Source organism: Orbicella faveolata, unplaced genomic scaffold, assembly GCF_042242905.1.
Source record: "Orbicella faveolata isolate gen_17 unplaced genomic scaffold, um_ofav_v1 contig_12, whole genome shotgun sequence".
Classification (NCBI taxonomy): domain Eukaryota; kingdom Metazoa; phylum Cnidaria; class Anthozoa; order Scleractinia; family Merulinidae; genus Orbicella; species Orbicella faveolata.
This window is the reverse complement of record NW_028301539.1, coordinates 23,594,819-23,620,404: the sequence shown is the minus strand read 5'-3', so window position 1 is coordinate 23,620,404 and position 25,586 is coordinate 23,594,819. Positions and strand designations below refer to the sequence as shown.

The window sequence follows — 25,586 nt, the reverse complement described above, 5'->3', positions numbered from 1 at the left end:
GCTTATATGTCACACCGGATTTGCCGCATGATTTAGTGTCCTATTGTAGTGTTTTTAAAATATGAGTTAAAAAGTATAAATTTCGAGCTTTGCTATGTGACTGATTAACCGGTCCGTTAATAAATACTGAAAGTATAAAAGTTGTCTCAAGGGCATCTCAAAACTAAGCAAAGTCTGCAAAATCCAAAGGGTATTATAATCATCATATTTGTTTACAAAATGCCATTGAAGAGAACATGCAATGTACATCGACTTAAACAACAAGCCACTTTTAGAGCGAAAACGGACTACGTTTAAATATAATTATACTAATCTGCGTGCTAAGTGTCCGGCTCAAAATTCAGGTGAATCTGACAAACTGATTTGTTGTTCTGCGACTGAAGAGGTGATCATCTCCTCAGGTAAACTTGTGTCGCTGGTATCCGACACTCGTAGTTCTTTCCGTATACTTGCGATGTCCTCATCGATTTCGTCAATTTCAGCCTGAAGATCCTCTAAAAAAAGATAGAACAAAATGACAGGTTTCATTTAAACACTCGTATAAGTAGGTAGAAAGTGGGAAAAGCATAACTGGATGGGGTATTGGGCGGGGAAAATATCTTAACATAGGAATCTTTACTATAGACACTTTACTGGCCTTTACTAAGATCACGCGGGCTACACAAAACTTTCAGAATAAGTTCCGTGCGCGAAAGGTCCGGGGTAAGTGATTGTGGTAATGTTACGTATTTTAGTTGATTCGTAACCTGTAGATAAGAACATTTTACACCAAATTTTAAGCCTTGAAAATATTACGTCACTCTGCATGAGCTATCTTTCTCTGATTTTGTTTTATTACCTAACACAAAAATAAAGCTGAATAAAGAGAGACAATTATATTGAGTTATATAAATCAATGCTCTTTTCTACTTGCCTTAACGACAGCAACGAGCTTTAAAGTGGCTAAATGTATATCCATCACATACCTACTAAACTTAGGAAAAATCTCGTATATTATACTAGCCACAACCTTTATTATTTAAGGGGACAACAAAGCCGTTGAATACTATTCACAAACCCTTACCCTGGCAGGATGTTGCTTCCTTTGCCTTCTTTGATGCGCTACCTGCAGATAACTGATCCTTGCACTGTGCTTTTCTTTTCAGTGACAGTTTTTTCTTGGGAACAGTCTTCTGCTCGAAAGCATCTGAACATGCGACACTTTTGGGCATCTTTTCTTCACGCGCTTCTTTGGGCACGTCATGATTATTATCAGGCTTTACAAGCGTGGGGCTAACAAAGTTAGGCTTCAATAGTTTAGACATTTTAGCCCGTGCTTTACCATTGTTATCTCCCTTTGTCGCAACGGGAGGTTTAAAAGTAGCTTTCACCAACTTTGGTAAAGGTTTCTTCCGAGCTAAGCTGTCTTCATCAAGGGCTACACGGACATCTGTACTTGCGGCCGACCTTTTCAGTGCAAACCCTAACTTTTTAGGTATTCGTTGGTGTTCACACTCTCCATTTTGAGCTAACACGTCAGAACTTGAGGTTCCTTCCCCATTACTCTTGGCGGCTCTCTTGATTTTCGGTTTCTTCATTGTCGAGTCTTCTTCCACAGTATTATCTTGGGAGATGTTCTTTGACTTCCTGGACTTTTTTCCTTCTTGTTTTTGTACTGGGACGCCTAACTGGCACTCGCTCGTCGTCGAAAGTTTGGAACTGTCTCCGCTACCCTTCTTTCCTTCTGAGTTTGTTTGAACCTCCTTGGCATTTTTAACTGGCTGTTTACCATCTTCAATCACGTTCTGGTCCTTATGTGTTGCTTTTGATGACCATGACTCCATAGATATCACAGCACTTGCATTGTCTTTTTCTTGCTCCTTTTGTTTACAATTTTCCGTGAGACTGTTTGCTAAGTCGTTTGGGACACCCTTGCTGATCTTTCGTTTCTTTCCGACACTTTGTGTTTCAGTTGTACTTTGCCTCTTTTTAACAACTTTTTTTTCTGTGCTTTTCTTTACGGATGAATTTTCAACACTTGTTTTTCGCGGTTTAGTGTTAGTAGCTTTACAAATACTCTTCTCGTCTGTAGGAATGGCTTCCGCACAATTAAAACTTGTCTCACGCGGTTTAGTGGTAGTAGCTTTACAAATACCCTTCTCGTCTGTAGGAATGGCTCCTGCAGAATCGGTTTCAACAGTTGAGACACATGGAACTGGAGGCTCATGTTCTTTTGTGACCACCACGGTTTCATCATCCCGTTTTTGGATTGTCTCTGTCTCATGGATAGTCTCACTAATCTCGGTACATACGCCATCATTGTTCTCAGGCAATATTTCTGCGGAAAAAGTGAAAGCAGTAAGATCATCAGTCAAGATAGTATTATACATATATGCTTCTCGTGGCAATTTTCCCCCGTTTTTGTTTAGCAAGAGTATCTCCTTCTCTCCACTGACACTAGTTTGAATTCGACTGCCTCGTGTCTAATCCTCGTTTCTTACTGGCTTATCAGAAAAATCTTGGTTTGAAAGTGTTTATGATAACAGTAAATCGGGGCAGATTCTGTGGGGAAGAGGAGGTTAAAGGAAGTCTCCGCCCCACCCTCCGCATCGCCTGCTGTTTCTCTGTGTTTAGAAGCTAGAGAAGCTGTGAACAATAAGTTTAATTAGACCTGGATAAAATGCCGTAAATATGTTCAATACTCCACTATTAGTTCGTCTAGCGAGAGAGAAACCAAAATATAGCCCCGAGAGCACCGGCCTGCCGCCAGAGAGCAAGACGCGCGGAAAGAGAGCATTCGCGCGCTATTGTTCGCGAGCCATTATTTCTCCGTTTTCTGTTTTTTACTTGTCGCTAGATGAACTAAAAGGGAGACTGATCGTAGTGTGACAACGGCGTTTAATTTCTAACTTCAATCCGATATCATTTGGCATCATTTTTTTCCCTTTTGATTATAAGTGATGTAAATGTCGGGTACAAGGAGAGTTGTTGTTGTTGTTGTTGTAACCAACTTTTGTATACTAAGCCAGATAAGTTGTAATCAATCATTGGTTCTAATGAACAACATAATAGACTTGATACTAAACCATTGTTGTTACTGCTGGTTATCACTGAGGCCTTTGAAGTGGACCCCTTTGCCTTGTCTTTTTTCTTTCCAGTTTCTTTCTGAAGACTACTTGAACCACTTTCTTTAGTCTTTGCCTTGCTTTTGGCTGGTTTGTTTGTAGGTTTCTTTTTGGAAGTTTTAGGTTTGGTTGGGGTTTTTGGTTCCTGGCTCGACGAGTCTGTAACTGAAGATATGAACCAGCATTAGATATCAAATAGAAACACTCGCTCTCGCGTTTCTTAAATTACCAGTGCTTTCAATACCTCTTGGGCAAGATGATACGTAAAAAACAACTGAGTAGTTAGTCAAGATGAAGGTAGATGTCACCCAGCATCAGTCACGATGCTGATCACGTTTAAATGAAAACACTGATATTTGTTGCATGCACGTTCGTATTTTGATCACGCTTACTTAGCTCTTAGGCGTAACGTGTTTAAATAAAGTATCGATTGATTGATTGATCAATATTATCTGACTCCGTTTATTTTTTCGTCAAAATTTGTTGGAAATTGACTTTAAACACCTGCAGCACAATCAGGTGTCAGTCACGGTACAAATTGAAGTCCTCCCGCATGCGCATCTTGGTAGTGTTTTATAGATGTTGACGTGAATACACATCGATCTCTGGAAGCGGGCTTAGAGAACTGGGTTAAACTGAGTTAACCATTCTTCTCACCTGAATCAACGAGTTCCTCTACTTCCAAGTTAGCTAAGCGCTCCTTCTCCTTAGCCTTATCACCAATAGTCCCTTCGTAGCGTGCTGCAAAGCCATATTCTGATAATCGAGTCTGCTGACAGAAAAGATTAAAATGTTAGTTGTTTCGTCTGTTTGTATCTCCGGAGATCAGGAAATGACCCAATGTCCCTGAATTGAGGAGCAAAATGATGAGTACAATATATAGATTTGTAGTATTATTAGATTAGTTAGATTTATTTAATATTATCTCTTGTAAACCTAGCTCTTTATTTCAGTCTAAGGCTTCCAGAGAGTTTTAATAAACTTCTTATTATTAGTAGTATGAAACGACAGGTGCAACAAAAGGAAACTTGTGGTTCGACATCGTCTTGCCATTGAAACTAGAAGAACGTGGAAGTAAAAACTGTCTAAATAAGAGCAGAAAGCAGTCTCTTTTTTGTCCCAAGACTGAACTGCATGTGATTAAGCCCGCTTCTGACCTGAAGAGGCATTTGCGCTGCACTCCGAGCTGCCAAAGTAGCTGTTGTGAGCTGTCTCCTGTAGTTCTTTCATCTAACGGTAATCTGAAAGGATCCAGAATAGATGAGATGCATTGTTCGAATTTCTGTCTCTTGGAGATTGGTTAAAATTCCATACAATCAAAAAGAAAGGGAAAAAAAACGAGCTAGTGAAAAACGAGCAAAAACTACTATCTACAATCACAATCACTCTGTTTGAGAAAGTAAAAGAACTTCTGTATATTCAGTGTTCATTACAATCAATAGCTTGTCCTACAAACGCCGGAGATGGTGTCGGTAAAGTTAAGATCAGTTTATGTGAAGTAAATGGCTAAGTATGGCTTTGATAAAAGTAAATTTCTGACTGAAGCTAACCAAATCTTTTTACCCGAATTGTTTTCCGGTAAGATAACATCAGTAAACCAGTGTCCCAATATTTCTTTTACTTTGAATACCGCCATTACCGGTGAAAAATGATCGCTGGCTGGAGCGGAAAGTCTAATCTGAATCAGTGAACGCATAGATTACAGATCAAGGTTTGACTTTAAAATAGCGTATCACGTGTCAACAAACCTTTCCCATATCGTCAGGGTCGTCATCACAAGAAAAGTTACGAATGCAAGCAGCGTTGACCCAAACTCTCGATGCTTGTTTATCGAAAAACACCACGTGGTACGAGATCTGAAATACATAAACTAGCCTCATATCGATCACTGTGCGTCATGTGAGGGAAACTCTTGTTAACACTTAGGGAAGGAAAAGTCCAGCACAGTCCAGCGACTCACAGAAAAATAAAGTATATACCTACATACATATGACGATAGCAAAGCCTGAATATCTATTCAGTGTATAATTTTATGATAGATGTTACCGACAATTTCAAAAAAATATTGAGGTAAAGCAAGAGATTATCATCTCTTGGGCAAAGCTAAAGAAATTGTTGCGCTACAAAGTCATTGTCAACAGGATGATATTAATTCGATCTGATTTACACACTTACAAACTACACGTTACTGTTGTTATACATTATTTTACCGGAGTGACATTATCTTCACCAGTTTCACAATAATAACCGTAATCTGGGTCGTTCTCCATCATTGCTGGCCACCTGTTGGTAGACAACGAGTGCAGCTGAATTGTCCGTGAGTCATCAGAAGTAACTCAACTGGCGGAAAGCTGACTAGCATATATGAGGAGTTACAGTAACCACAACGGCGTTAATCTCTACTAATCGAATTCAGTTTGTGCGTGATACCACACCTACCCTCTGGCTAACTATGAAGTCAGAGTTGAAGCCCAAATAGATTGAAATAAGTAAGTAAGAACTTTATTTAAGTGTCAATGTAATTAGCCCATGTGGGTTAACTGGGGACACTGTATTGACTCTACCTAAAAATTTTCCTTAATAGTATTATAAGGTTCTCTTTAAAAAAATTAAAATTGAAATATTGGCAAACAATGAAAGGAAATAAAAGAGTATGTTGTACTATGAAACGCCTATGGAACATTCGATATCGCGACCCGCGTCCTCCAAAAAGCCGAAGCCGGGCTTGGCCATTCCCTTTGAAATGTACTTAAATATGTATAGCATCAAGGGCAGATCCGTCGTTCTATTCATTTAATCTTTCTTTGGCGACTTTCTTGTTTCCCCTGCCGTCGTGATTTATCGTGCATATGCCACCAATTTCAATTAAAGGGGTAAGATTTCCGGATGATTTTGTTTTCATATCAAGTCCATCATCCTAACGAACACGTGTACCTCTGCATCCACATCCATGAGAAAACTAAGGAGAGATTATTTGCCAGTCAGAAGCGGCGTAAAGAGTGTAACTAGTATCGTTCCTTATCCTATAAGTAACGGAAACTCACCACGGGTAGCCGACCATCTTTGCCCACACAACTGCCCCACTTGGGTAAGGTGTGTACATCACGTCTAAGTTACCTTCTTGGCTATCGAATGTCTCTTGTGAAACACTACATGTATTGTAATCATCATCTGGACAAAATAATAACAGAGCAATAATCATTTTTTGGACAAAAAAAAAAAAAAAAATCAGTGTACTGGTAACGACGAATCACACGAATAGACCCGCACGCTGTGCTTGTGTTTATATATGGACCAGTTTTGACCCGTTATTGGAATTGATGTTATGTGTATCCGTTGGTGTCAGGCTGTAGCTGGTCATATTTTTCGTTCGTTTTTACTGTTAATAGTCGTCATAAGTACCCTAAATCACTAGGAATAGAATTGAAAAATACATTAGACATTGCCTTACTAAGTCATAATAGACCAATTTCGATATATTAAAATTCAGCCTAAAGACTTTGCGGGGTTTATTCCCCCGAGCCTCGTGCTGAGATCTGTTATGATGGGATGAATTTTAATATATTGAAATTGGTCTACTGTTTCATGAGCATTGCCTCAGTCATATTTTCTCTCTCGCTACGGTCCTGGATGTATCCGGCTATTGATGTTTCTTTGTTATTCTCCTGGAAATTTACAGTGAGAACGGTGCCTTACTTTCGTTCATTGAACAGACCCATCTTTCAGGTAACTCCTGTGGATCGACGTCATTTTGAAGGAATCTCCATTTTCCACAGCTGGGGATACTACACTGGGCCCACGTTCCTTGTTTTTCTGTGTCTTGAGCCTGACCAAACTTCTTAGAATTCTGCAATACCACCCATACAAAATCACTCTGAGAAAGCGCAATGCTCTATTTGGCCAAGGTAGATAATTAAAGAAATGAGAAAAAAACCTGTGCGCTCAAACCTCTCTCGTTGTATCTTGTACATTGTCGGCGTCATTTCCCTTCCTGATCTTTTTAGGTTTTGCAAGCTTTCTCTTTCTCTTTGAGTTGTTCAACGTGGTTTGATTGTTCGAATTTGATTGTTGGGAATCATTTTGACTCTCAAATGGTTTAAAAGTTGACTGAGTTAAATATTATCCAAAAAGTCAAACATCTGTCTAGGTCATTATCCATGCCAGGAAAACAATGTTCCCTTCAACAAAGTCAGATTAAACAGCACTTCAAACTTTAGCTTTGTTCTTTTTTCTCGTTTTTGTTTTTCATTTCGAGCGGCATATTTGTGTTTCTTCGTGATGTGTTATCAAAACCATTTTGCTACAGAAAAACCAACACCTAACAAAAAAAAATGCACACACTGAAGAACTGGACGCCGTTACCTGCTGACTTGTGCCAGGGTTGTTATGACTGTCTTGTCAAAGGTGATTGTCGTCAAAACTGGTTGGAACACAATGAACATTTTCGTCACTGTCGCATTGACTCTCACATACTGACAAAAAATAGGGCATACGTAAGCTGTGCAATTCTTTTTCAGAGATAAAAAGTGTTCAATAAAATAGCTCATGCGGCACAAACTGAGTGGATTGATTCTTCAGTATACAAAAGAGCTTTTGGTCACGTGCGTAATCAAGTATGTAAAGAAAAATCGAGTTGCAATTATTGAAATATCTGCAAGTAATATCCTAGACGAAGAAAAATGAATTTGTATCAATTTCGCAAAGGACAGGTCAGTGGAAAAACTGGAAAGTGTGAGAAATGCGGAATATCATAGCGGAAAATTATGGCCTCGGGACTCTGTTACGAAAAAATCATGCTTATACGGTGTTGGTTTTAACAGTCAAAATAATAAAAAACCCAATTTCGCATGATCAGTACAAACTGTTGCGGTATTAGGACATAATTGGGTACGAAAGCTGTTATTTCGCTGATCTTGTAGGTGTCCATAATATTTATTTATTTATTTTTTATTATTCATGACTACTTAGAGTAAAACATCATTGTAAGGTATTTCCCTGTTGAATGCATGAAATGGAAAAATATGTAAGTTAAGATTGTAACACTAACCTTTGGTTAACTGTTAGAATCTGGCTTGCCCAGCACATTACGGGAATAATAAAATATAATAGATAAAATATGAACGAATAATGAAATAGAGAGAAATTGCCTTTTGCTCTGTCATCATGTTCTGTGTCACTTTCTTGCATTTTCAGCGAATCTGATAGCTCAGAATAGAGGTCTGGCACTGGTTCACTGTATTCGATCTCCCACACTGCTTCTGGTACAGAACTTTCTGGCACAGGGCTAACCAAGGACTTTGAGCAGGAAAGCTCTGACGAACTGCTCTCCTGCAGAAAATGGAAAATTAATGTCACATCTATGATATAAAGGCAAATGCCCATGTCAGGTAAAAAAAGGTACAGTCTGCAAACGAACCAAGGGGATTAATCAGGCTCGCGCTTATCTCCAGTTTCTGTGCAGCATGAAGTGACTAGAAGTATTTCTCCTTCCCCCTGGATGGGGTCCATCGCTGGTTTACCCCTAGCATTAAATTCGCCGGTACCTATTTATACACGTAGGTTGAGAGAGTAACGTGTCTTGCACAAGAACAAAACACAATTTTCCCGGCCAGGGCTCGAACTCGGACCGCTTTTGGAGGTGCCAGGTTCAAATCCTCCTCCCTGCCACTAGATGGACTTGCGTTCGTTGTCCCGAATTTTGTTCTTCAACTTCTTGTAAATTGCCAACTGGTAAGCCTCCAGCCAGTTGCGATTTTTACCAGGTTTTCAGTTCTATATACAATATTTGCTTCATTCAGTGTCCTCAATTAGCTCAGCAATTCTAAATACCTTGCCACTCAATAATTTATTTACTTATTATTATTATTCATTTACTCGTTGCTTTATCCCAGTTTATATTGCTGTTGTTATACTTCCATATCATACCTTAGGTAACGTTTTCAACTTTTTCTTTGTTGTCAAAGTTTTCAGTTCTTTTTTAGCTTCCTTGTTTTTACGTTTTCCTGTGAGAAAGTAACATTTTGATTTTGAGGACAAATTTAGCTTACATGTTTTTCTACCTATTGAAAGTAACACAAACAGACTTCACATCCCTTCTACAGTCAAATCCACTGGTATTAAACTTAAACTTATTTATTGCCAACCATAATTATTCAACCATCTCATATAAAAATAGCCAAAGCTCTCCCAAGACAAGCTTAAAAAACTGCCAATGAGGTTGAAACCACGCTTAAAGTCATTTCAGAGAGTCGATAGCGAGAAATTCGAGAAGCCTCGAAACTGCTGAGATACGCTTCAGGGAGGAATAATCTTATTTCAAGTAAGGCGAACCGAGGCACTTGAGTCGGTAAAAATGTGGAATTTATTTGAGTTAATTTATTTCAAGTTCCCGTAAGAGGCTATCGAAATAACTCAGTTTTCTCGGTAGCAATTTTTGTCTGTCTACGACCGCGCTTGAAATGAAAAAACCGGCACTTGAGACATCTTCAAATGACCTACATATAAGCTTACCTAGAAACCGTTTTGCTTTTATAGGTTTACATTATAGAAATCATAAAAATATTTGCTCTACTTCAGCGTTATTTACCTAAGATGTTATATGGTCATATAGGTGAGTTCTTACCTTTTGAAATCTTCCTAAATGCCGTCAGTTCACTAACGGACGGAGAAGTGGTCGCCATTTCGCATTTCTTCATCGAATTTTCCCGCCAATTTCGTTTGGCAGCCGCGGCAATAAAGAATCACGTGATACTCTTCAAAGGCAAAACTTTTTTTTAAAAAGTTCTTCGATTCGAGTTGTTTTTAACTCTGAATAGTTTAAAGACGCAAAGTTCTGTCTATTTCTCGTACAAGGCTTGGCGTCCATTGTGACGACATAAGCAAAAAACTGTCGTCATAATTAAGTAATAATTGACAAGAACGAGCGCGCGCATCCAGCCAAAATAATGCAAGTGAAAAGGTTGTAAAAGTGGTTAGTGAGAGGGGAGAGCAAATGAAGAACCTTTTTTGCCCAAAATCGGGAAGGGGTAGAGTGAAGGGACAAAATATTAATCTGGGACGGTCTCGAGTGCTTATTATTTTCTGGGTAATACGGTATAAATAGGAATTGTTTGACATTCTCAAGTCGTAAAAGGTTTGGACAGAAAAAAAAAATCTTGAATGGCGCATGGCGTTAAAAGAATTCTGGTTGAAAATTGTTCATCAGGTATAAATGCCCGCTTCCGTTGATTTCGTGTAAATTGAACTCGAGAGTCCTGAAGAGTCCTCATGACCCCGATGATGAGTGAGTGAACTCGATATATAGTACGTTTACCATTTATAACACGAATTAATTTTATTGACTTTATTGTCATCTACACTATAAATGAGTATTTCGTTGTGTTTTAACACCAAAAATACAATTAAAAACTAGCGATATAAACCAACGTTTCGGTGTCTTCATGACGCCATTGTCAAGTTATTGGAAAATAAGGAATACATCAGGGACGTGGCCAGGATTTTTCAAAGGGGGCTCACACTGTCAAAGTGAGGGTATTCACCAGATTATCATGTCGTTTTCGCTACCTGTTGTAGGTTGTTTGCTTAAAAAAGGCTTACAAAAGGGGAGGTCACGGGCACTCCAGGACCCCTCTAGCTACGCCCCTGTACATACACCTTTAATAACTCGCAGAATTTGCATTCCTTATTTTTCATTACCTCAGTCGACAATGGCGTCATGAAGACACCGAAACCGTTCTCTTTTATCATTAGTTTTGCCTGTTTATGCATGCTGAATAATTATTGATAAAAATTACAATTAAAAAAAAAAACTGAGAAGAGAGAGCAACATTTGAATCTCTCACATTCACACCAGATATAAAACAGACATCTTCATCAAAACTTGAAAAACACAATCTATCTACGAGCGTAAAAAGCCGGAAAACCCGTTTTACTAATACGACGAAATGCCATGGAAAAAAAAAGCAATAAATGTTCACAACTTCTACAGTATACCTACAACCATGGACAAATTGTGTTGGAAAATATGCAAAAACATGAAATCATAACCGTAATACCTTCGGAATAAGTGTCAGCACCCTCATTCCCCTTTCAAAGTTGGAAAATGATAAAATGCAAACTTGTGTTAGACGAAAGTGTTTGGTCATGATTGCACAGGAGTGGGGGAGGGGTGGGGGGTTGGGGGGTGCAAAATGCGCATGGAATGACCTTTTCCAACCCTTGTGACCAAGGCTGTAGATACCTCTCGTAAAACTGAGAGAAGTTGCCCCCAATACCGGGATGATTCCATTGTGTAACTGAACTCTTAGGCTTTCTGCTTTGAACAATAAGCCAGTCCAAAAAAAAAAAGTATAAACGAAACTGCGAATATAACTTCAAAAAGTCTGAAAGAGGTAAAAAATAATTCATTGTCTTTAGACCAAATCTTTTCAACATTGGCGTTTGATGGCCCGGATTTCGAAAATTTTATACCAATCCTCTAGGGTCGCTTCAAGTGAGACGGGATTTACTTTCTGGTTCTATTGTGTTGTCTAATCAGACTTTAACTATATCATGATACCCAGTATTTGCTAACAGGAGGTATGTCTTACATGCCATAATGGCTCAGTTTTAATACTATCTAATTTTCCTTACTTGGATAACTATATACCTCAACTACCGTTTTGACGTTTTTCTTCGAGTTCCTACAAGCTCTACGTAATGCTACTCAGTGGGATTTCTTTTTTTCTTTGATTTTCTTTTTTTCTTTTTAATTAAGCTCTTTTTTTTTCTTTGTCGCATTTGTTTTTTGTTTATTTGTTTTCTTTTTTCATGAAAGGGGCATTTAACTCCGGCTGCGGTAGTTGCACTCCCTGTTGCAGAATACTATAGCCACAATCATAAATTAAATCACCAAGGGGCTCGTTTCTCGAAAGTCCCGGTAACTTAACGGACCCGTAGCCACATTTTAAGACATAAATCTCAGGAATAGTACTGCGGGTTTTAGCTCAAATACAGTCAATTCTGTTTCGTTTCCTGACATTTTTGTTGTGTGAATGTCAGAACTATTAATACCTAGATCTTGGATGTAAAAACGGCAAACAAAAAACAGCTTTTCGGGATCGGTAGCTACCGGGACTTTCGAGAAAGGGGCCCCAGATGGTAGTCCATCACATGTCACTACCTCTAACATTTTGGTTAGTTATCCCAACCATACCCCAGTACCCATTGGCTCTCTTGGGTGGAGACAGGCACTGTGAGAGTTACGTGCCTTGCCCAGGAACACAACAGAATGACCCGACCAGGCTCAAAGCAAGATCTTTGGATCCAGAGTTTAAAGCACTGATCATTAAGCTACTGCGTCTCTCACTCTACATGATTTCTGTGTAACTTACACTTTTTGAAAGCGTTCATACATCATGAAATCTGAAGTCTACTGTACTGCATGCTACTGCCTACCAATAAGTGTCTTAGGGCCTCAACAGACTTTCAAAATTGCTTTTGTTCAGTTGGAAGTCCTAAGACTGATCATAAAAAGATGTCCGGCGACTGTATTGAACCAATAAACTATTGTGTGCAGCACGTGTTTGACGACAAGTTTCGAAAACTTGAAAATTTAGTTATCGACAAGTAAAAGTGTTAACTTGATATACACAGCTTTCAAGCCAGTAAAGTGCATTGAACAAGAAACGTTAATTCGGTTCAACAACAGGTGATGTATGACTCCGTCTACTTAAAACATTCACCTACGACTGAGTACAACTCGCCGGTTTCCTTTCCATTCAACCAGACAGCTGGAGTGAACGGTAGTTACCTGGCTCATAAATCGATGTTGGCTGCAGCAAGCACAACTGAGACCCTTCTTTTAATGTTTTTGGTTTTAGATTTGTTGCCTTTTTTTTTACTTTTTTCATAGCTTTTAATTTTGTTTAAGTTTACGGGATAATGTTCAACTGAACCCTAAGACATCACAAACACAAATATGTACGATTAGGGATAAAAGCAAAACTAAATTCTTGTTTTTCGACAACTTCGACATTTGAAATCTTTCTAGTATTAATAAATTTAGAAAATGGTCAAACAGTTTGCGCTTACCTATCAAGTGTTCTATCCCCAGCTATATAGCTATCAACTAGGCCAGCTAAGCTAGCAATGTTGTAAATCGAATGTCGCGAATTCTTTTCAAGTACTGTCGCACGTTTTTCGTACATTTTGCTTCATTGACCGGTGTTAAACTTGCAATACAATACCAGAGTTGCAGTGCACGACATGTTTATCTTTTTTTGTCTCTGGAATATGCACCTATAAGCTTAACCCGCAACTCAGTGCGCCTTTTCCCTGTGTTGGAATGAAGTTACGCAAAGAGTGGCCTTTGCTAATGATTGTCTAAAACCTAAACCAAGAATTGTTCTCTCAGGCATGTTATCTAAACTTGCCATGATTGGTCAATTTCTACCTAAAACTAAGAAAACCTAGACTACGTAAAAGTTCTTAGAAACATATGAAAAGAACTTCAAATATTGCAAATCACGTAACGTAACATTTACGTTATATACGTTACGTTACGCTATTGTACGGTACCGTATGGTACGGTATGGCAGCAGAAGTCCAGATCACAGGTATGTGATCAAGAACTCAGGATAAGACTTCCCGTTTTCAAAGATGACAAACAATGCTGGATTAGCTGTGTTATCGCAGCACGAATCGTGCAACACATTTGGCTTCGACGGATCCTTAGGTGGAGGTCGAGTCAGGGTACTGTCACCTCTTGTGTAAGAACCCACCACTACTCTAGCCAAGAACATTTGCTTATGACCTCGAGAAACACCGTGATTGGAGAAACGGTGTGAATAGTTGGCTTTACAAGCAAAATAACTTCCCTTTCCATAAGATGTTCCATGTTTTCCACACATTCGCCAGTCAAACCCTTGCTGGCAGATGGCGTTGGCAGTGTCGGACTTTGTGCCGTGGAAAAGTCGCCGCTCCTCTGGTTCTTTGCCAGATTTCTTAGCCATGCGCCTTTTTCTTCTGCAAATTGCAATAGAAGAAAAAAGGGAGAGTGTAGAAAGCATTCAGTTATCACACTGTTAATTTAGTAAACTATACTGTCTGCTAATGCAATGATGTTGCGTAAAGTTCTAAACGTAACGGTCGTCTAAAGAAGCAAAGGCATTTCATTGTTGTCAGCGAATCTTCTCGAAAATAGCGGCGAGCTCTGCCAAAGTACATATAGTTGCTCAGTAGAATTAGTGATAGAAGGCTGCTAAATCCCTCTAAAAAAATTCTGGAAGAAATACGAAACAGCCTCTTTAAAAGATTATGCCCTGAAATTCAGTCCTCCCTTAAGCCTGGTTTTCACTAGCGACGCAAGCAAAAGCGCAAGCACAAGAGCAAGCACAAGCGCAAGCACAAGCGCAAGCACAAGCGCAAGCACAAGAGCAAGCACAAGCACAAGCACAAGCGCAAGCACAAGAGCAAGCACAAGCGCAAGCACAAGCGCAAGCACAAGAGCAAGCACAAGCGCAAGCACAAGCGCAAGCACAAGCGCAAGCACAAGCGCAAGCACAAGAGCAAGCACAAGCGCAAGCACAAGCGCAAGCACAAGCGCAAGCACAAGCGCAAGCACAAGCGCAAGCACAAGCGCAAGCACAAGCGCAAGCGCAAGCACAAGCGCAGGCACAAGCGCAAGCACAAGCGCAAGCACAAGGGGAAGCACAAGCGCAAACACAAGCGCAAGCACAAGCGCAGGCACAAGCGCAGGCACAAGCGCAGGCGCAAGCGCAGGCGCAAGCGCAGGCGCAAGCGCAGGCGCAAGCGCAGGCACAAGCGCAGGCACAAGAGCAAGCACAAGCGCAAGCACAAGCGCAAGCACAAGCACAAGCACAAGCGCAAGCACAAGCGCAAGCACAAGAGCAAGCACAAGCGCAAGCACAAGAGCAAGCACAAGCGCAAGCACAAGCGCAAGCACAAGCGCAAGCACAAGTGCAAGCACAAGCGCAAGCGCAAGCACAAGTGCAAGCACAAGCGCAGGCACAAGCGCAAGCACAAGCGCAAGCACAAGGGTAAGCACAAGCGCAAGCGCAAGCACAAGCGCAAGCGCAAGCACAAGAGCAAGCACAAGCGCAAGCGCAAGCGCAAGAGCAAGCACAAGCACAAGCGCAAGCACAAGAGCAAGCACAAGCGCAAGCACAAGCGCAGGCACAAGCGCAGGCACAAGGGCAAGCACAAGCGCAAACACAAGCGCAAGCACAAGCGCAAGCACAAGGGCAAGCACAAGCGCAAACACAAGCGCAAGCACAAGCGCAAGCACAAGCGCAAGCACAAGGGCAAGCACAAGCGCAAACACAAGCGCAAACACAAGCGCAAGCACAAGTGCAAGCACAAGCGCAAGCGCAGGCACAAGCGCAAGCACAAGCACAAGCGCAAGCGCAAGCACAAGCGCAGGCACAAGCGCAAGCACAAGCGCAAGCACAAGCGCAAGCACAAGGGCAAGCACAAGCGCAAACACAAGCGCAAGCACAAGCGCAAGCACAAGCACAAGTGCAAGCACAAGCGCAGGCACAAGCGCAAGCACAAGGGCAAGCACAAGCGCAAGCACAAGCGTAAGCAATAGGGATGACCAAAGTGAAAACGAACTTCGATGCAAACACAAGCACAAGCAATTCCGAACTGTTTAGGGGCGAGGTAATGTGGATCAAGTGTTTTCACTGGCCAAACATATCCACGTGTGGTAAATATCCTTGCGCTTGTGTTATGCCTAAGCGATATTTCGCTTTCTCTTGTTGCAGCGCAAACGCAAGCATAAGCGCAAGCACAAGAAAAAGGAAAAATTTTGATCCTTGTTCTTGTACTTGCGCTTGTGCTTATGCCTGCGTCAAGGCCGCTCTCATGGTGAAATAAGAATTGTTGTGCTTGCACTTGTGCTTGCATCGCTAGTGAAAACCAGGCTTTATTGATGAAGATTTTGTTTGTGAACATAAGCTAATATAAAAGCCAGCAAACTCAGCGTCTCTAGATCGTGACTTACTGTGTGTACTGAGTCCACAAATCCGGGTTCTGTACTCGCTCAGTCCTGATGATTTTGCGACTTCCATCCATGGTCTCTTGAAATGTTTTCTCTGTTTTTCTTATATTCATCGGAGATGGTTTGCAAAACCACACAGGAGTAGTCTTCGCCCTCAGGGACGGGCGTCCAATGGATTGGTAAACTTTCTGATTCAGTGGAAGCTGAGCTGTTGGAACGGCCATGACAGCTGCTCTCCGTCTGATTGAAAAACAAGAGATCATGATTATCATATTCTTTTGAGAAATAAACAATTTCTTATTTTGCCCGCTTATTTGTTTTCTTTTTTTGCAACCTACGCAACACTGCCGCCCTCCCTGGGAGAGCTTTCATATAAAAGGAAGAGGGTGCTCGTCGTACCTTTTAGGGGTTAAAAAAACTGTTTTAGTACTTCTTAGGGAATTCAGGCTCAAAAGGTCCAATTCGAGAGCTTTTGCAGTACCTTTTAGGGTATTGAGCGGAAAAAAAAACTATGACAGGAGATACTTGATAATCAACTATTCGAACAATTGTCTTTAATGCTATTAAAAATTATGCAAGTGTCAGTTAATGTGTTGTTTTAGAATTGGTACCTCTTAGGGGTGAAAAAAATTCAAGCCACGCCCACAAAAGAGGATCCTGGTACCTCTTAGGGGTTCTTTTCAAAATTACAGTCGAGCATCCCTGTATTTTTTAAATGGGACTTCCCTCGGGCACCGCCACTTTATCCAAATTACTGATTATTTTGAATTCTTTATTTACCTTTGAACAATGTCTTTCATGTTCTCTTTGGAAACAAACTCCGCAGGTCTTCTTCTAACAAGTCTTTTGGTTTTATACACATCGTTCTGTTGGCACCATTCTTTAAAGTGCAAAGTGTAGCGGTGATGGCCTGCACTAAATGCATGAGTATCCTTTCCTACAAACGAATTGCAGCGATGATATGTTAAATGACTAACACATTTAAGAAAGAAAAAACTCATCTGGCATCTTTCAGCTAATTTCTTTACTTCTTAATACATAACTCATGGTGCCCTTGCTTAATTCGTACTTAACACATAGTCTCTTTTGATTCTTCACCTACCACATTCTTTTGTGTTTTACGTAGTAACCACAGTCGTTTTTGTTTCCTATTTATCAAATGGTGCCTGTTACTTCTTTCCTGTAACTGATAGTCCCAGCTCTCATTTCTACTACACAGTCCCTTTTGCTTCCTATCCACCACAAAGCTGCTTTCAGTGATCTTATCAACCACCTTCTTACCACTACAGTTATCGTATCTGCTACATAGTCTCTTTCGAAACACTGACTGCTTGTAGTGTTGACAGCATGTCCATCACCAGGAGTGTCACATGACTGCCACTTGCCATTCTCATCTTTCCAATACCACAGCCATCGTGTGCTAAAAACATGGCCAGCTGCAGCAATTACTGATGATATGGTGGACAGTCTTCGAACCTTTGGAAACTTAGCATTTGAAGCTGATATAGCTAGAACAAAGATGGACTGGCTAGACATCGGCTCTGGTGTAAACTACTGTCTACAGTTTGGGAGACCTTCTTTAAGGGGACACATGAACACTACATTATTGTGCAGTTCCAGGAAATATCTGTATCCACCCCCAGGAAGCTCACTGGAAATTTTAATGGAGAATGTTTTTTTTCTTTCTGGAATGACCCATTACTAGCTAGACAGGATAATAATGTGTCCCAGGTCCTCCAATACAATTTTTATTTAAGGAATGACAGGTAGAGTTTGTAGACACCCTCCTATGGAGAGGCAGTGGCCTACAGGTTAGCGTTACTCCAAATTAAGTGGCCCATGTTTGAGTGATGGCCCTGGGAAAGACACTTCACGCTCACAGAGCTTCTTCTCTTCATCTGGGAGTAAAAATCGTGGGTATTGGCAAATTTACTGCTAGGGTTGGGGTAGCCCTGCAATGGATTTTCATATCACACACAGGGAATAGAACTCCTTTTACCGGTAGTCACTTAACGTTCCCTCCAATCACGATCAGGAGGTAGGTTTTAGTAGAACTTCTTCTAGTCACTTAACTTTCCCTCCCATTAGGAGGTAGGTTTTATATGATCCCTAATAAACATTTCCTTGGAAGGTCAGTCATGATACATTTCTGCTGAGGAGGGACTTGCTTAATATGTATTCAGCTGGTCTTAAAACCACATGGATACTGGAAATAGAGTCAAGATATATATAGACCCTTTTCATAAATGGCTGCCAATTATAAATTCTTTTGTAAGTATTAAAATTAGCCTGACTAACCTTGTTTTTGATTTGCTAATTCAAAAGAATTTTTACTCCCAAATGAGTTTAGTGAGGTTAATTTAAATGAATACAAAAGAATTTTAAATTGGCAGCCATTTATGAAAAGAGTCTATAGCAGTCTCACTGGCAGTCTCTATGATGCAACCCATTCACCCACTCTGAATCCCCTGTTTGCTTTCAAATTTACCATGTAGGAGATGCATACCAACAAGTGCTCCAGAGCCAAGTGGAACTACAGTCATGTCTTGAAAACGGACAAGACATAGAGAACCCTTAATCGTCACAGTTTCTGAGATGTCATTTTTGACATCACAGTAAGCACGCTCCAGTATCATGTTGAGGTCACTTGAAAAGCTCTCCCATTTGTCATCACCCTGTACAGCAAATTCCCACAAATAAGGTAGCTCTGTGTGACGGTGGATGCAGCTGTTACCGTAGTTACATTTGCCACGTAAGTTAAATCCACAAATTTCAGTATCCTTGTCAGTGTTATTATTTGCTTGAATGGAAGGAACACCAATAGCGTTTGCTGATGAAGACATTAACTGTTCTGGCCTGTCACCATCAGAACTTGTGCTCACAGTTCGCTTCCTTTCTCTTGTCCGGAGACGTTCCAGGACTTTAAGTTCACTAATGTTACCCATATCATGTTCTTTTAAAATTTTTCTATTGTGTGAATCCGAGAAATCGTGTTCTCTCTTACACGTTTCACCAAATTTGCAATCATCAGTAATGAAATGCTCACACACGTGTAGGCAGTGACACTGTTCACCTTTTTTGCAGGTTGCTTTGCTGTAGAATTTACAGATCTCTGGTAGAGAGTGAGTGGGACCTGATCTCTGTATCGATGGTGGTGGCATCGGAAAGTTACCACCAGTATTCCTCACTGGGCTTTGTACCAGACTTCTTCGCACAGGGGTAGTATCTTCTGCTAATCAAAAAATGAAGACAAAACATAGAAAGAGGTCAACAAAATGCAGAATAAATATTTAATTAATTTTGAATTATTATTAAAATGATTTACAATTGAGGAGTCCCAGAAAATAATGAGGGGTGACAGATGGAAAAACCCTGGTGGGAGGAGGGGAGGGGGCTCCCATGTGTTCGGGGATGCTCACTGGAAAATTTGAATTATACCCCTTACACAGACCAATCTGGGTGTGGCTTACGCTTTATTTGACCCCTAAACTATACTACTACTTTGAAATGGACGGAGAGCCAGAGTTGACGGTGTAAACCAGAACAGCTGACCTGCACTACTTTAAAACCTCTTTAGTCATTTGTTCTTGTTATGGTAATCGGCACAGTCTCTTTTAATCTTGTGGCTAGGGGCATTGTTTGCATTCTTTATCAGTTGTTTTTTGGCCAATTGTAATGAACCTTGGAAATGGTAAAAGTAATCCTTCTGTGAAAGGAGGCCACAGGCAGCATTTTCCAGGACAAGACAATAATATTATTATAAATCATTGGTAAGGGTATCATGAGGTTGGGGAGGGGGGTAGAACTGAAATGGGTGGGATGGAATGGGAAAGCTAGCTATTGGAAGTTGGAGAAGAAAATTCCCAAACGGAATAAAAAGGTAGCATTTTCATTGATTATATATTTAGTCATTGATTAGTCAGTTAATTAATTATCTTAATTAAAATTGTGATTTGGTGGGTACAGGATGAGAGAGAGAAGAGTACCAAGCAGCAATGTTTGCCAACCGCCCCCAACCCGATGATAGTCAAAGGATCGATCAAAAACTCGGTTAGTTTCGATAGAAAATGAAACATTAAATGAATCAACATGAATAAAACATGCCATTGAAATTATTATCGATTCTCACCATCAGAACTAGCACTCAAAGTCCTCTTCCTCTCTCTCCCCTTCAGGCACTGAAGCACTCTACGGACACCAATGCCGTCCATATCATATTCTTCTAGAACTGTTCTATTATGCTCATCACTAAAATCATGAATCCTCTTGCATTTCGTGCCGAATTTACAATCACCGTCAACAAAGTGCTCGCAGACATGCAGGCACGGGCAAAGCTGGCCTTTCTTGCACACCCCTTTATTGTAGAATTTGCAGATATCTGGTACAGACCGATTTGCTGCAGCTCGCTGGATTTCGCCTTCGTCCACGATTATTTTCAGAATTTTCTGCAGAAGGGAGGAACTAAGAAAATCAAGACGGAAGTGCCTCACCACACGGATCGTGTGCTCGTCACGATAATTGTGCGATCTTTTACATTTGTCACCAAATTTACAGCTTTCTTTGACAAAGAAAGGGCATAAATGTAACAGATCACATCTTCTATCAGTACATCCACCGGTTTCTCCAGCTTGAGGACAAAACTGTAGAGGTACATCCAACTTCACCATTACTTTCGATTTCCTTTGTCTGGTCTGGCTGACCATGAATAGTTGCGGAAACCTTTTCACGAATTCTAACGCGCCTAAATCTGAAATAACCTTACGGTTGCGTAGGGAAAGAAGTAATACTGCACGGCCCAGCTCCAGCTCCCCTCCATTTTCTAAGAGAAGCTTCACAAATTCTTCCAGTGCTGTTTTTGGTGTAGCCCCCTCCATTTCAGTTTTAAGGCTTAGCTTTGCCTCATAGGTTGTTTCAAAATTTAATATAATGGGAAATACTTCCGGGATTTGAGCCTGCAAACGTCCCGTCCCGTCACGGTTGGGAACCATCAAATCGAAAGACATGAAAACGGGTCATGTAACCATCACTTTATGTCAGACCATTTTGGAGAAGGGGCTCTCTGGGTGAGCCTTGTCCCGCCCCGATCGCTTCGCTGATCTTCGCTCTCCGGATTCTTCTGTTTCGCGCTCGCTGGAATTTTTTCCCGTCCTCGCCAGGAGCCTGTTCGCAGGCTAGCCATATCCCTGGCACTAAGCTTCTCTAACGTATGCACTGACCTTTGCTTCTGCACGTCTTCCATAAACTCACAGCTCTTGTTCCGGACACTCACTTATCTCATGCCCTGGACATTTTTAGTACTTTTTAAATGATTTGAAGTCAATTACACAGAAAAAACAATGTTGACGATTAAATTACACCGTGAAATATCCAGCTCACAAGATTTTGGTTGGTCAACTCAAACGAAACTGGCAAAACACACACTGTATCACATAATTGAGGTTTATTCCCCCTCATCCTATAAACTCTGACAGTAATCTGATATGGATTGTTCTACTATGTCCCAGGGCCTTAACAAAATGAAAATTTCCAAGGCAAAATCAGGAAAAAGAATTCATAATATGTTCCTAATTAGGATCTTGGTAAAAAAAATCAAAATTTTCCACTGGACAGAGGTAAGTGTCAATGTTCATGTTACAAGCTATGGCTCAGTCTCCTGTGAAATTAAACTTTCACAAGTCAAAGAGATTGGACTACATTGGAGAAAAGACTGCCTCTTTAAGTTTTGCAAATTTAAAATGTTTGCTATACAATCAATTGCTCACTGGCACCCAATAAAAACACCTTGCACACTGCAGGCTGACTGAGATGGGTCCTTCCTGAGCAGGGAGGGATGAGTAAAAGGTAGAAGGTAAAAAGGTTAAGTCTGCATATGAGCCAAGTGGCTCATCAGGCCGGAGCTTATCCCGGTTTCTGTACCATGAAGTACTATTTCTACTCCACCCTGGATGGGATGTTAGACCATTGCATAGTTACTCCCTGCATTAAATTCATCAGTACCCATTTATTCACCTGGGTGGAGAGAGGCACTGTGAGAGTAAAGTGTCTCGCCCAAGAACACAACACAATGACCCTGGCCAGGATTCGAACCAGAACCGCTCGATTTGGAGCCAAGCGAACTAACCATGAGGCCACCGTGCCTCCACAATTTTAAGAAGCCTACTTTTAAGGTAATTCAAACCTTCGCGGGTGTCCTCCAGAAAAAAATTCGTACGCTCGCTGTTTTGAATGAAACCCCCACCAACTATATATCAATAGAAAGGTTATAAAATGTAAAATTCGATAAAATTATATTCTTTTTTTCCAACTGTTTTCCTAAGGCGGCAGAAGCCGTTAATGCTAAAACGACCGACTGAAATTCCGGCGAATTAATCGGGTATCAAATGCGATCGTTGATGCAAAATAACTGTGCAGTGTTAATCACAAAGCATCAATCTCTTAAAGCGTGTCAGCATTTTCTTTCATTTCTATTTGTTATCTTTTTATAGATCTGTCAAGTTCCACTATCGAAAAATTCGCGTAACGTGTTGCGTTAGGCCCAGTTCAGACGTCGTGCTTCTGCCGTGCCGAACATAATTGCGATTTGGTTCGACTATGGCACGGCAGAAAAACAACTCTGATTCAGACGTCGTGCCAGAGTCGAACCAAATTCAGAATTTACTGATGCCTCGTAACAGTTCTCCTCCTAGCTCCCCGTGGGAACGCATTCCCGCCAAAATATATTGACATAATTTATGAATTTTGTTAGGCGCGACAGAAGTAAGACGTTTGAATCGCTACCGTACCATAGTCTTGTAGCACGGCAGAGCTTGTCGAACTTAATTGTTTGCCGATCTTAATTCAAAACTTTGATTCAGACGCCGTACTTCTGCCGTACTTTTGTCGAACTTAATTCCTGAATTTAGTTCGGCACGGCAGAAGCGCGACGTCCAAACAGGCCCTTAGAGACCGCCACGAGAAAAGTCTCTGAGATAAAAGAATTCGCCGACACGTTTTTGTTCCTTATCTATCAGTGAATGCTCTGGCCAAATTTAGAGGAAAACCGTCTATTCTACATACCCTATTAATTCATTTAAAGAGGAGGGATTCTCTCGAAAAACGAGTGCAAGTTTATAACATTTATAACATTTATAACATGTTACGCCTTCTCAGGGGGATATGTCAACTCAAAATGCCGCCAGCCAATGAAATAACAGAACCCCTAGCGATCACAGTAAGGAAAGTTGAGCTTCGCGGTAAAGCGATAGTGTTACAGTCACGTTTTAGGCGCATACGTTTTAGGCCGGTGGTCAACAGTAAAGGACAAAACGGAGAAAAGCGATATGCAGCAAAACAAAAAGAAATTGAGGAGCAATTGCCCTAGCGTGATTACAAAAGGCACTCTTGACGGACATGAAATCTCAAATTGAAAGTATTTAATATAGGATCTCTGGATTAAGCCGTTTGCCGCGAAAACGTCGCTGAGTAGTCCATGCCGTTGGGGGATTACGACACCTTGACGGTTTATTAAGTTTTCTTAAAAAACCTCTTTTTCCCAATAACTCGCGCTCGTTTTGATATTTTATTTTCATTTTTTGGAAAATGTTACCTTGAATAATGGACTTTAATTCGGTTATAAAAAAAAAAGTTTGGAAAAAGTAGCCCCGCGAGGGTTTAGAGTAACCTTAACTTTACTCTACATGGATTACAAAATAATGAACACATAGTCAAGACTGAGACCAAGACTTTTATTTCAGAGAACCATATTACAACGTTATTACTAGGAGTAACAAAGGTAAACCTGTTTGATTTAAAACTACCCATACATTTAGTATAGGTAAACCAAATACATGAACCTGGAAAAAAAATGCAAATTGAAAGGTATTTTTAAAATGCTGCTTTCCTTCTTTAACCCTTAAACCCCCATCAGCTGTCAACATAAAAATCTCCTATCTGGTCTCTCAATACCACTTCTAATAGACCTGATGTTCTAGAAAATGATTCTTGATCCTGACAAGCTTTTCTTGGGGATCAAGGGTTTTATTCTCCTTACCTGGGGACTTGATTTTGTAACAAGAAATTAGATGCTCGGTGCTATTAGCAGTGACATTGTTAAGAGTGCTATTGAGTGAGTAAAGAAGTCAGAAAAACAGCAGAAAACTATTCTGAGTTACTATCAGGTGTACAATGAATGAAACAACTGTTGTACCTCTATTAAGGTAAGTGGACCTCCAAATAAGCAGACACTCTTCATTTAAAGTCTGGTCCAAAGTTAGCATCTTTCATTTCCCTTAACAAAGAACCCTAATTCAGTGGACACCTCAATTAATTGAGGCAGCCTGTGAACACAGACGTAATTTTCTGGGTTACGAAAGCCGGATATCCATCTGTGTTTGCAGGCTACTATCGAGGGGATGTAGAATTGTTAAAAACCTCTATAAGCAAATACCAGCCTAAATTTACAGTGCAGTATTAAATTAATTGTAAAGCCATGATTGATGAAAGAGTCAATTGAAAATTGACAAGCCCACACAGTATTGAGAAGACAGATTACACACAACATCAAAGTTGTTCAAGAATTGAATTCAGGATATAGATAGTTACGTAGCAGCTAGTGCAGAAGTTTATTACACGGTGCAACCTTAGTGAAGGTCATGTGTGCTTCTTCTTAACAGATGTTTCACTGTAATATATAGATTTAGTCAAGGCTAAAAGCGGAGCTCCTGGGCAGGGTTGTTCAAAGACTGATTAAGCTAAACTAGGATAAGCGAGAATTTTCATCATGATTTGAGTTTTGTAACTTTGCGAGGAGGTTTTCTGTATATTTTTTGACCTTCTGTTTTGAGTTTGAATAATCTCAAATACACAAAACAAAAGCAGTGAAAGGCATTTGTGTACAAGAAAAATTTATTCTTTGGTCAACTTTTAATCCTGGGGTAGCATTAACGGCTTCCGAACAACCCGGCCCTGTTTACAACAAGTTAACCTGACATGAGCCCGAGATCCAATTGAAAACCAGCACTTAGTCAGTGGTCAACTTCATAAAAAGATGTGACCTTGATGAACTCTAAACTTGAGCCCGCAATATGGTCATGTGATACCAGTCAGCGGGTACTTTGTTTTGACAGATGTCAATTGACCAGAACATAGATGTGCAATATCAAAGAAGGACGCTATAAACCATTGGCTGCATTCTCTGTCAACCTATTAGCTGGAGTATGGCTACTATCTTGCATGACTCCGTTGCGGTCGCCGCCGTCGTGTATACACGCCCATGAGCACTACCGCTAGCCATGATAACCATAAAAATCAATTCATCGGTTTCCTTTTCTTTCTTATATGAGTATGGGGCTCCGCTTGGCGGCCCTTTGGGCCGCCGGAGCTCCGCTATTATTGTTTTGAAGATCCTCATAGCAAAAAGAAGACAGAGGATAAAGAAAGTATATACAAATATCATGGACAAAAGCAGTTGAGACACTCCCCGAAAAAACCTGTTTCGGTGAACG

The 25,586-nt window shown here is 40.6% G+C and overlaps 2 pseudogenes across 2 annotated transcripts; both read right to left on the bottom strand.

Moving 5' to 3' along the window:
* Positions 1 to 1,049: 1,049 nt before the first annotated feature.
* On the bottom strand, positions 1,050 to 9,784 carry LOC149117240 (uncharacterized; annotated as a pseudogene). The gene is made up of 14 exons (XR_016203472.1): positions 9,727 to 9,784; positions 9,030 to 9,106; positions 8,252 to 8,432; positions 7,467 to 7,576; positions 7,053 to 7,190; positions 6,801 to 6,942; positions 6,149 to 6,275; positions 5,315 to 5,387; positions 4,853 to 4,960; positions 4,262 to 4,345; positions 3,762 to 3,873; positions 3,066 to 3,269; positions 2,135 to 2,317; positions 1,050 to 2,065 (listed from the first exon to the last, which is right to left on the bottom strand). The product of XR_016203472.1 is annotated as an uncharacterized LOC149117240 (transcript).
* A 3,909-nt stretch (positions 9,785 to 13,693) lies between these two features.
* Positions 13,694 to 21,092, bottom strand: LOC149117239 (protein mono-ADP-ribosyltransferase PARP12-like; annotated as a pseudogene). The gene is made up of 6 exons (XR_016204552.1): positions 20,234 to 21,092; positions 18,611 to 19,333; positions 17,402 to 17,612; positions 16,885 to 17,040; positions 16,108 to 16,344; positions 13,694 to 14,108 (listed from the first exon to the last, which is right to left on the bottom strand). The product of XR_016204552.1 is annotated as a protein mono-ADP-ribosyltransferase PARP12-like (transcript).
* Between the last annotated feature and the right edge of the window lie 4,494 nt (positions 21,093 to 25,586).